The sequence below is a fragment of the Hesperophylax consimilis genome, chromosome 7 (assembly GCF_061612785.1).
Source record: "Hesperophylax consimilis isolate HC1 chromosome 7, BYU_Hcon_1.0, whole genome shotgun sequence".
Taxonomy (NCBI): Eukaryota; Metazoa; Arthropoda; class Insecta; order Trichoptera; family Limnephilidae; genus Hesperophylax; species Hesperophylax consimilis.
In genome coordinates, this window is record NC_142842.1 from 2,436,248 (window position 1) to 2,448,356 (window position 12,109).

Below are 12,109 nucleotides of genomic sequence, written 5' to 3' on the forward strand. Positions count from 1 at the left end.
AACGAAAGAAGTTGTAAAAAGGGAACCAAATTGGAAGTCCCAATATTCGTATGACTTAGGTTTTATATGACCCCTTTTACATAGTTCGCGATAGTACCTACCGAATAGAAATGTTTCGTACAGCGGCAACTCAGGCTAAATGTCACAAAAGCTTGGGATAATCCGTCCCTAATGGTATTTTAAGGGAAGTCCGAGATCATCCTTTTGTCTTGTTTATGACTGGTTTCGAGAATCGGGTTTTTTTTTCAAACGCAAATACGTATTTACCTATTTAGAAATCGTGTTGACAAAAATATTTGGACGTTACATCAATTATGAAAGCTCGTTATAACAGCATACGATTGTATGAAAACAAGCACGAATTAAAATATCATTTTATAATTGCTCATTATAACCATTTTTTTTTTTTTTTTTTTTTTTATAGTGAATACCTCACAAGAGTCCCAACTGCTCCCGTCTGGAGCCAGTGAGACTATGGCATCCCCAATTGGGGGATGTTGTGAGGCTGAAGGTAAGTGGGGAAGGGAAAGAGGAAGGTGGGGAAGTACCTGGCTATTCAGATCTAGTCACTAAACACGGCTAAAGCCATTTGGAGCAACGTTTCAATTCTGAATGGTGGTCTTACACCAGGGCGATACTGGTAGTATCTTCCACTCTGGAACGTGCCGCAAATATACTATATATTATTTTAATTAATTAATTGTGAAATAACACAAATTAATCAAATAAAATTTATTTGCGCACGCCGGGTTCGAACCCGCGACCTTCGGAATGGCAGTCCAATGCGTTACCACTGGACTATGCCGGCCGACCATGACCTCGCTATTTCCGTGATCGTTATAACCAAGTTTGACTGTATTCATATTAAAACATCGGATAATTTCTTCTTTTCTGCCATTGAAATGAGGCAGGCGCAGAATGTAGAAATACTCTTCCCGACGTTAAGCATCAATCGACCGAACGGGTAGAAATACCCTTCCCGATCAAAGTGTGTTAAGTGGGAAAAAATCGTGTTTTTGTATGGAATTTTCAAGGGACTGAAAAAAAAACTTCTTAAGCGAGTTTGACTGTATTTATAATGTTATTTAGAAGGAACTTTGTCATCAACCATATTTTTAGTGTAATCCTACCTCTGGTTTTATTTTCTCCCGTGGAGAAGTCAATTTTATCTGTTACAATCATTGCGTGTAAATGTATGTTAGTAAGTGTTATTGCGCCATTTCAGCGCCATGAGACTATCGGAATTCAATGCCTTCACTTTGCCTCTTTTCATTTTCTCATTACAGAATTTTGGCATATGATTTGGATTTACTCCAGTGTATTCGGCAGTTCCACATGCGTTAGTTTTGGGTTCGCTCTGGCATGTTCGGCAGTTCCACATGCATTAGTTTTTGGTTCGCTCCGGCATGTTTAGCAGTTCCACATGCATTAGTTTTGGGTTTGCTCCGGCACGTTCGGCAGTTCCACATGCATTGTACCAAGATTTCTTGGTGTAATATTTCTGAAAAGGTGTGTAAAACATACATCTCAAGTGTAGTATAAAATTAAGTAAGGAAATCTGAAATTAAAGAGCTGTGTGTAATGCTAAGAACAAATTTATTGAGGTTATTTTCCATGATTCTTTATCATCCATTAAATTACAATATTAATCAAGTTAGTTGGCAAGAGACTCTACATTTACTAAGAATATCAGGGCATGTTCAGATCGTTAAACTAAATCTGACTAGTGATGCGAATTTACAATTCTAATATGCTAATCTGTGGGTATAAAAAAATTAAAAGGTTAAACTTTCAAATCTCAAATAGTAATCTTGCTTTAAATACATAGGGCGCCAGTTCTTCCTAATTATCATATGAAGAACAAATTTATAATTATAGTAAACCATATTGTGAATTCTAAAATAACATGATGACAATCGCTCACGTGTTTCTAATGGCGCAAGACCTCTTGGGAATCCGTTCCGTGATGCACATCCTGACAGCTGTCCAACCTCTCTAGAACTGGCTGGAAATCTATGATTATGTACTCGGCCGTCGCTGTGTTCATAACTGCACGCTTGTTAAATTAATAAGTTCTTCTCAAGCGCTTGACACCGGGGCGAGTAGTTTCAAATCGTTACAGCATTAGTTTTGGGTTCGCTCAGGCATGTTCAGCAGTTCCACATGCATTAGTTCTGGGTTCGCTCCGGCACGTTCGGCAGTTCCACATGCATTAGTTTTGGGTTTGCTCCGGCACGTTCGGCAGTTCCACATGCATTAGTTTTGGGTTCGCTCCGGCATGTTTAGCAGTTCCACATGCATTCGTTTTGGGTTCGCTCCGGCACGTTCGCCAGTTCCACATGCATTAGTTTTGGGTTCGCTCTGGCACGTTCGGCAGTTCCACATGCATTAGTTTTGGGTTTGCTCCGGCACGTTCGGCAGTTCCACATGCATTAGTTTTGGGTTTGCTCCGGCACGTTCGGCAGTTCCACATGCATTAGTTTTGGGTTTGCTCCGGCACGTTCGGCAGTTCCACATGCATTAGTTTTGGGTTCGCTCCGGCATGTTTAGCAGTTCCACATGCATTCGTTTTGGGTTCGCTCCGGCACGTTCGCCAGTTCCACATGCATTAGTTTTGGGTTCGCTCTGGCACGTTCGGCAGTTCCACATGCATTAGTTTTGGGTTCTTGGCTGATTACGGAGGCCATTGAAATTCATAAAAATCCCGTAAACATTAATAGAGACGATGTAGCTAAGCTCAATAGTTCTTGGTATCCGGTAATTGACGGCTACACCAGAGCTAAACGAAGAAAACCACTTTAAATAAAAAAAATGATACGTTAATGTTAGCTCAGAGGGTTGGAGCTGGCAACATGGTATCACAACCTCATACATAAGCTCACATTTTAATACAACCTCAAATAACACATCTGCCCTGATGATGGACACTGCAATGCTGTCCGAAACGTTGGCTAAAGAAGGAGTTAGCGCAACACGGCATAATACCCCAAAAACAAATAACAATTTTTTTTATTTATTTTAATTAAATTTAAAAAATACATATATAAATTTATAAAAAATACAAAAAAAATGATAGTATTTCAGCCCCATAAGTTGCGATAGGCAGCCAACTCATCAGGTAGAAAAAAACCATCCCTCAGGTACTTACCCTCACTTCAGTTCATGAGACATGGTGATTAAGTTCCCCGAAACTCTTTAAATTTACAATATGATAATATTATTACAAATGTCAGATCTTGAATTACTCCTCGATGGACAAACGCCGACTATTCTAGCGGGGGATTTTAACGCAAAACACCCCGCCTGGAATAGTAGTAGAATACCTATTATCTCACATACCAAACAGCTGTTTATGTATAATCCAACCTCGTGGACGTTTCTCGAGCCTCTCGAACCCACTAGAAGGCTCTGGAACAATTTTAATTGTTCTATGGGATATGATACTTATTATCACACATTTGAAACAGTTGTTTATATATAAGCCAACCTTGTGGACGTTTCTCGAAACTTCTGCAACAATCTTAAATCAAAGAACAATGATTCCTGCAAGAAAAGCAAGATGGTCCCATTTTTACCAATTGTTTGACGACCCTCCTTATCAGATATGTATTTCTTTCCAGAGCAACTTATTATTGCCTTTTATTTTTTCTGTTTAATAGGAGCTGCTTGTTTTCGCTTTTTTCCTTTGATGCCTTACGTCGCCAGTTTGTGGATTTACTATCGGAAAAAACATCCGTCTCTGCATCAAGGTAGCATCTATCTATATAGCAGCCAATAAAAAATAAAAAAGTGCCGTGAGAAAATGGAGATAATGTTGGTAGTTCTTATTCGAAGTATGATCGAAGGAGATGGGTCCCATTAGCTCGGTTGGTAGAGCAGTGCCCCGCAAGGCAAGGGTCCTGGGTTGACATCCTAGATGTGGCGGTATCTTTTCTGTTTCAAATATTCGTTTAAGAATAGCTAATATTGTCTTCAATAATTAAATATTACAATTTGAGGTTTTACTTATTGTTATTCTCATTGTTAGGTTATTCATCTATTTCATTAGGGTTTCCATTTCTGTGAAGGTGTAATGATTAAGAAAAACAACAACTAATATAACAACGCTGATATTTAAAAAAGGTATTAAGTAAAATGAAATAATTATTATGATCAGTGGAATAATTTGAATCACACACCTTCACCACATCGTCAGGGGATTTTTCTTTCTGATCTTAATGATTACCATTTATTTCAAAATCTTCTACAATTTAGGTAGTGTCTTAGGGGGGATTGTAAATTTGAAATGTAATGAAATACAGAAAATTTAACTCAACTCAAAAGGAACAAAAAGTGGACTTCCGTGTTTTATCATTTAAGGTAAAGATATTGTTTAGGTAAAATATCTGAAGATAAACACTTGAAGGCTTATATATTCGCTGAATCTGGTGAAAAGTCTTCATCTGTTTCTTGTGAAATACCACATTGTAGATGGGGTTGTATTATGCGACGACATAGCACGAGTCCAGAAACCAAAAGTTTAACTTTTACTAAATGAGTGATTTAAACTCCCAAAGTACCTGTAGGTAAGCGATTGTAAACCAGTGATGCACAATCATTTTAGGCAGAAGGCCAATTTTGTCATTTTCAATTTGTTCATGGGCTTATAGGGCACCTTACGATTCGGTCAACTTTGCAATCGATGGCATTGCCAGTGTAGATTAAAAAAAAGTAAATATCGTACCAACATCCCTGTTCAGCTAGTAGGACCTATTTATAAATAAAATATTTATAAGTACTACTCAAAGTATTATTATTTAACGAGCAGTCTGCCGATGGCTCATATCTGATTTCACAATAAGTTTAAACAGTAATTTAGCTGTTTTAAATTTAAAAACAGATTAATCCTTTCTTCTATCGGAGTAAGAATCCAATCCAGTTTTAAATTAGTATGCATTATGCGATGACAAGTTGTGAGATTTGCATTTCATAATAACTCAGCATAATATTGAGGTTTTGGTCAGATCTAAAATGTTTTCTGTCAGCAAATATAGTTAGTTGGTCGATGTACTCCTGTAAAACGGAACCTGTTAATTTTTTTTAATTATTAGTGCGCATAAACAAAGCACCACCTAGGAACATTTTTCTAGACCTAATGAATGCTATAAATGTTTATTTAGTCAAGTGGGCGAACGCACAAAATGGAGTCGCGGCTCGCCGGTTGTGCATCACTGTTGTAAACAAATAATATGTATATGATAAACGGGTACAAATTATAAATGTGACAATATTGTTTGCTCTATAAAATTACTTGTACTTCTAATGCTGGGTCCGGACATGTGTAATGTGATGTACCCATCTATCTTATGTATTTACTCTACATTATATATGCCACCATCCAATGCTCGACGATCGTGCCAGTTCATAACTAATGGTACAACAGCATCCATTACACGTCTTTTGATTCACCAATAGGTTTTTGTGCCACATTTTACGCCTTTAATCTCATTTGTTGACTATCAAATAGTTACATTTTTGACATTGCAGCTCAAATGGTGATGAGCTGGTGTCAAAAATCCAAAACGGCCCTCAAACGGTCGCTTTGGTGGTGGTCATCAAAGGTGATTTAGTTGAAATTCCCCGACCATACTTATTTCCTAAAAATGGTCCATCGTAAAACCTCCACTAAAATAGGAAGGTACCAGAAGGTTCTCAAACTGTTGTAGCCCGGGATGTCGGAGAGGTTTGGCTTTGTCAACATGCCATACCACTCGCATATCATAATATTAATTAACCTAGCTATGTGTGTGTGTATTGGGGTGTGATTTTGTGTCCCTTGAGATTTAAGACTTTTTACATGCACAAAATAATATTTAGGTTTTATTTTATTATAAAAGGATTGTTAAAAATAAAATAAAAACGACTATTGCAAATATTGTAATTTTTTATTTCAAAACCAAAACATCTGTTCTTACATCAAAATTTTCAAAATATGATTGATAGCAGAAAGAAGATGTGCCAGAATTTAATTATATTTGAAGAAAAGGTCCAACAGCTTTTGGATTGATTCTCCATCCATCACACATGCAGGTGGCAGTCAATCACACATGCAGGTGGCAAGTCCATCGCAGACTAGAAGAAAAAGCAATACTTGGAAACTTACAATATCTTTTAGACCGACAAATAAGGTGTTGTTTTGTCAGATTTATTTATCAACACAAAGTTTCAGAGACGAAAAATAAAATAACATCATTGAATGGTTTTTCCAGTATCTTTGGTGGAGATGCAAAATGAGTTTGCTTACTTTTCTCAATGGGATGATATAAATCTAATTCTGTGGTCCATTCGAGTATCCCCCATCTGATTGGGGCATACAATTCTGATAAATTTTATCCATCGCACCCTCCCTCCACATGGATAATCGTAGATCTGTAAAAGAATAAGCAATGTGAATACCAAAAGCAATTATTGAAGATAGTAAAAACATATTATGGCTTTAATCAGAGTAAGTCATCTACACATGGTTTTCAGAGACGAAAAATAATTTAGCATCATTTTGAAGAAAATTGTAATTAATTCTTAAATTCATAAAATAATTATTTACCATTAAGCTATGAATTTAGAGATTTTACAGCAGAATTCAAGTCTGGGTATTGTAATCATGTTTCACCATCCTGATAAACAGGTCTAGGCAGAGGCGGATTTGCCCTTAGGCCTATGTAGGCCCGGGCCTAGGGCGGCCAGATATTAGGGGCGGCCAATCGTGACAAAAAGTCACAGATGATAACAAGAAATTACTTCCTAAGTACCTAAATATTCTACGTACGAAATAGCGATATGCAAGAGCGTGTTCACACAGCGCGCCCCCACGCCCCGCAGCCGCCCTCGCCACACCTATCATGCTCCGTCACTCGCTTATTTCCAATCCCTACCGTGATTCAGTTGCGCTAGTGACTGAACCGCGTTAGGTATTGTTATGCATAATAGCGTGTTCACACACAGAGCTATAATATGCGTGGGATGGCGTATTTCAGCATATTGTAACTGCCAGATTTTTGTTTCGAGTTCAGTTTTATTTTTATGTTAGATAATGCTTTACTAAATTTTTTTACCAACGTTTTAATTTGTATTTTAAGTTTAGTTATTATATTTGAATATGTACCTTAAGTTGATTTTTATTTAAAAGAGGTGCTGATTTCTTTTATTTGTTTGGAGACTTAATAATAACTTTTTATCTAGCCCGTATCTGGCAACCGTAATTCTAACTGTGAAACACTTATATATTATTGTATGAGAATAAACCTGAAACTAGTTAAATAAATTAAACCTAAAACTGTTTTAAATGTTTTATTCAAATCCTTGAAACCTTAGAAAGTATTACAAACTAGCAGCTATTATAGTTAACTAAATTTCTGAATCGATTTCGATAAAAGTTGTCAATAAAGTAAATTCATTATGTAGTCTATAGTCCAGTGGTTCTTAACCTGGGTTCGATCGAACCCCAGGGGTTCGGTGAGTTAGTCTCGGGGGTTCGGTGGAGGTCGAGACCCCCGAATTATATTTGATGAAGTCATTGAAATTCAGCAGAGCCAGGTTCAACAGCAACTCTTCATAACAACATCATTCTTAACGTGTTGGTGTCAACAAATGGAAACATACCCTGTTATTGCTAAGAAAGCTCTGGAGATTTTTATACCGTTTGTTACAACATATCTTTGCGAGCAATCCTTTTCGAAAATGCTGGATATAAAAACTAAGAAAAGGAATTGACTGTGTTGTGAAAATGACATGAGAGTGGCACTTGCCAAGGTAAAGCCGCGAATTTCTGAATTGGTGTCTGAAAGACAACAGCAGAAGTCACACTGATTTAAAGTAAATAATAATTAATATGTTTCATGTTTTGATTTAACCATTAAAATTTAATGTTTTTTTATTTATTTTTGTACACCTATATATAAATAAATACCATGTTTTGAATTTGTAAAAATCGAATTTTATTTTTCAAATTAGGAAGGGTTCGGTGAATGCGCATATGAAACTGGTGGGGTTCGGTACCTCCAAAAAGGTTAAGAACCACTGCTATAGTCTATATCAGGGGTCTCCAAACAACGGCCCGCCAATGTCATCAATCCGGCCTGCGACAATCGACAATTATACAGTAATTGAACTAGCGAATTTAGCAAGCGTATTTTTTTACATTAATTCCACACAGGAGGCTTTGAGGAAAATATTTTCCCTCACGACCTATGTCATCTTAGGTGATGCTGTGTGGAGGGTCTTTTTAAGGAAGGGAAGGATAGGAAGTTCTGAAAAGGAAAATGTATGAGGGGTGGGTAGGAATCTGGGGATTAGTGTGTTCAGCAGTGACATACGTATGAAGACATCCCTCCAACTGCGGTGCAAGGCGATGGGTCAAGATAGTCCGGCTGGAAAGGTCAAAAGGCCTCCCTCACCCAGTCTCTCTCGATCCGGCCCGCCACGCAGCAGGTGGGCAGACGTATCCGCCGCCAAGACCTGGACAAATCTCACCCCATGAACCATGAATGATAATGGCAGGAAAATTAAAACGGCTTTGACCCTAGGAACTTACTAAAAAGTTTGGATACTCCTGGTCAATATGATGGGTACTGAGAAAGGGGCGGCTACATGGTCTGGGGCCTAGGGCGGCCAAGACTGCAAATCCGCCTCTGGGTCTAGGTATTGTCGTCATGTTTCACCATCCTGATAAACAGGTCTAGGTATTGTTGTCATGTTTCACCATCCTGATAAACTTACCATTAAGCTATGAATTTAGAGATTTTACAGCAGAATTCAAGTCTGGGTATTGTAATCATGTTTCACCATCCTGATAAACAGATCTAGGTATTGTCGTCATGTTTCACCATCCTGATAAACAGGTCTAGGTATTGTCGTCATGTTTCACCATCCTGATAAACAAGTCTGAGTATTGTCATCATGTTTCACCATCCTGAAAAACAGGTTTAGGTATTGTCATCATGTTTCACCATCCTGAAAAACAAACATTACTTTTAGGACTGGTTGTTTCACAGAATTTGAATAATTCATCAAATTTCTAAGTTGATTTTCAAGTTTTGTGAAGGTTCTATTCAAGTTCTTTAATCATTTCAGTTTTGTGAAACAACTGGTTAATAATGATATAATAACAGAACTTGAATAAAACCTTCATAGAACATTAAAATCAACTTTGAAATTTGATGAATTGTTCAAATTCTGCGAAACATCCTGTCCTTAGCGTTCTAAAGATTATAACTTTATTGGATTATCAGAATAAATTGACAACATAAAAATGTTCAGAGACGAAAAATAAAATAACATTGAATGGTTTTTCCAGTATCTTTGGTGGAGATGTAAAATGAGTTTGCTTACTTGTCGCAATGAGATGATAAAAATCAATTCTGTGGTCCATTCGAGTATCCCCCATCTGACTGAGGCATACATTTCTGATAAATTTTATCCATCGCACCCTCCCCTCCCTCCAGATGGATAAAATCGTAGATCTGTAAAATAATAAGCAATGTGAATACCTAAAGCGGTTATTGAAGATGGTAAAAATATATTATGGCTTTAATCAGAGTAAGTCATCTACACATGGTTTTCAGAGACGAAAAATAATTTAGCATCATTTTGAAGAAAATTGTATGTAATTAATTCTTGAATTCATAAAATAATTATTTACCATTAGGCTATGAATGTAGAGACTTTACAGCAGAATTCAAGTCTGGGTTTCACCATCCTGATAAACAAGTCTGAGTATTGTCATCATGTTTCACCATCCTGATAAACAGGTCTGAGTATTGTCATCATGTTTCACCATCCTGATAAACAGGTCTGAGTATTGTCATCATGTTACACCATCCTGAACAGGTCTAGGTATTGTCATCATGTTTCACCATCCTGATAAAACAGGTCTAGGTATTGTCATCATGTTTCACCATCCTGATAAACAGGTCTAGGTATTGTCATCATGTTTCACCATCCTGATAAACAGGTCTAGGTATTGTCATCATGTTTCACCATCCTGCTAAACAGGTCTAGGTATTGTCATCATGTTGCACCATCCTGATAAACAGGTCTGAGTATTGTCATCATGTTTCAACATCCTGATAAACAGGTCTGAGTATTGTCATCATGTTTCACCATCCTGATAAACAGGTCTAGGTATTGTCATCATGTTTCACCATCCTGCTAAACAGGTCTAGGTATTGTCATCATGTTTCACCATCCTGCTAAACAGGTCTAGGTATTGTCATCATGTTTCACCATCCTGATAAACAGGTCTAGGTATTGTCGTCATGTTTCACCATCCTGAAAAACAAACATTACTTTTAGGACGGGTTGTTTCGGAGTATTTGAACAATTCATCAAATTTCAACGTTCATTTTCAAGTATTAGGACGGGTTGTTTCACAATTTGAATAATTCATCAAATTTATAAGTTGATTTTCAAGTTTTGTGAAGGTTCTATTCAAGTTCTTTCGTCATTTCAGTTTTGTGAAACAACTGATTAATAATAATATAATAACAGAACTTGAATAGAACCTTCAAAGAACTTTAATATCAACTTTGAAATTTGATGAATTGTTCAAATTCTGCGAAACATCCTGTCCTTAGGGCTCTAAAGATTATAACTTTATTGGATTATCAGAATAAACTAACAACATAAAAATGTTGAGACGAAAAATAAGAATACATCATTTTAAAATTTTGAAAGCATCTTCAACATATTTTTTTATGTAATGCTGCAAATTCAGGTATTCAAAGTAAATTTGCTAGAAAGGCGAGTTCCGTGGCCGGCCCACCAAATTCAGGTATTCAAAGTAAATTCGTAATATGATTTATTCCCGTCAAGGAATTACGTAAAATTAGAATGTATTATTTACATATATATTTTTGTTTTTGTATTTAATTCGTAGAACTCCATTTAATTTTTTGCTGCAAAAATTTCGAATTAAAAGGGTTTTACTATTACAAAGAGCAGCATACAAAAGGAACGCCATGAAAATATGTAAAACAAACCTATAGGTTAAATTGATGTTCAAAGCTCGTACATAAACCCTGGGAGACTGCACAGCATCCGTTGCCTCCTGCAGGAATCAGGTCCACCTTAAATAGAAGAAAAAAATGTTAATACATAAATGAAGATTATGATCAAATATTGATTTTGTAAAATCATTAATTCAGTTCTACTATCAATAACCCACACTTGTAAGTTCGGTGTAAAAAATATTTATCATCATTTTGAGGAATTATCGTGACCTACGATACAAATATATAAGTCATAATATTGTGGTCACTTTTCAAGAGAAAAAACCATCAGCGATTTAACACACTGAAGATATTAAAAATAGTGACGTGACAATGAGTTCAATATAATATTTTATGCATTTTTACCTTTCTATTCTAATTTTCCACTCTTGGAGTTGAATGAAGTTGGGAGTTGCAAAATCCGGTCTGGTAATTTCTGATACATTCACAAAAAAAGTGTTCTTTGAAAGCAATTTTTTTGAGTCTGAAAAAAAAAACAACTGTTATAATTTATTTGCATATTTAATATGGATGGAAACAATATTAATAAAAGTTTTAAAATCAGATTTAATTCGCAACACGATCTGTTCAGAGACGAAAAATAATAACATCATTAGAATAAGTTATGTGTAGCAAAACCATTTATATCTATATTTACCTAGTAAGTAAAGATTAGTCATTTTTTTGTCCAATTTATGTCTTCTGTCACATAATCAAATAATATATCTGAAAAAAAAAATTGTTATTTATTAGAAGAAGTAGACGTTTATTATAATATATTGTTTAATGAAGTATTTAATTGTTACCAAGATGTTGTGGCACGGGTGTGGGTCTGATATGCATAAAGAAACAAATGGATGAACAGTTTTCAATAGCTATTTATTCACAGGAGAAACACACATTTTGTACAGAGCTATTATATTAGACCGTCAATGATAAAACAGCAAACTTTCCGTTAAGGTAGGGCAACGGACACTTCCCAACTAAACTAGATTCAGGAACATCACATAATGTATGAAATAAAAAGGTTATCCATTTCACATATCAAAATACATATAAATTACCAAAATCAATAAAAGAAAGTA

The 12,109-nt window shown here is 36.0% G+C and overlaps 1 long non-coding RNA gene across 1 annotated transcript; it reads right to left on the reverse strand.

The window, feature by feature from the left end:
• Window positions 1-2,499: 2,499 nt before the first annotated feature.
• Window positions 2,500-11,509, reverse strand: LOC149422147 (uncharacterized). Its single transcript, XR_016302391.1, has 7 exons — window positions 11,391-11,509; window positions 11,016-11,102; window positions 9,677-10,305; window positions 9,367-9,497; window positions 8,570-8,988; window positions 6,284-6,408; window positions 2,500-6,111 (listed from the first exon to the last, which is right to left on the reverse strand). It is a non-coding gene; the product is annotated as an uncharacterized LOC149422147 (long non-coding RNA).
• Window positions 11,510-12,109: the final 600 nt, after the last annotated feature.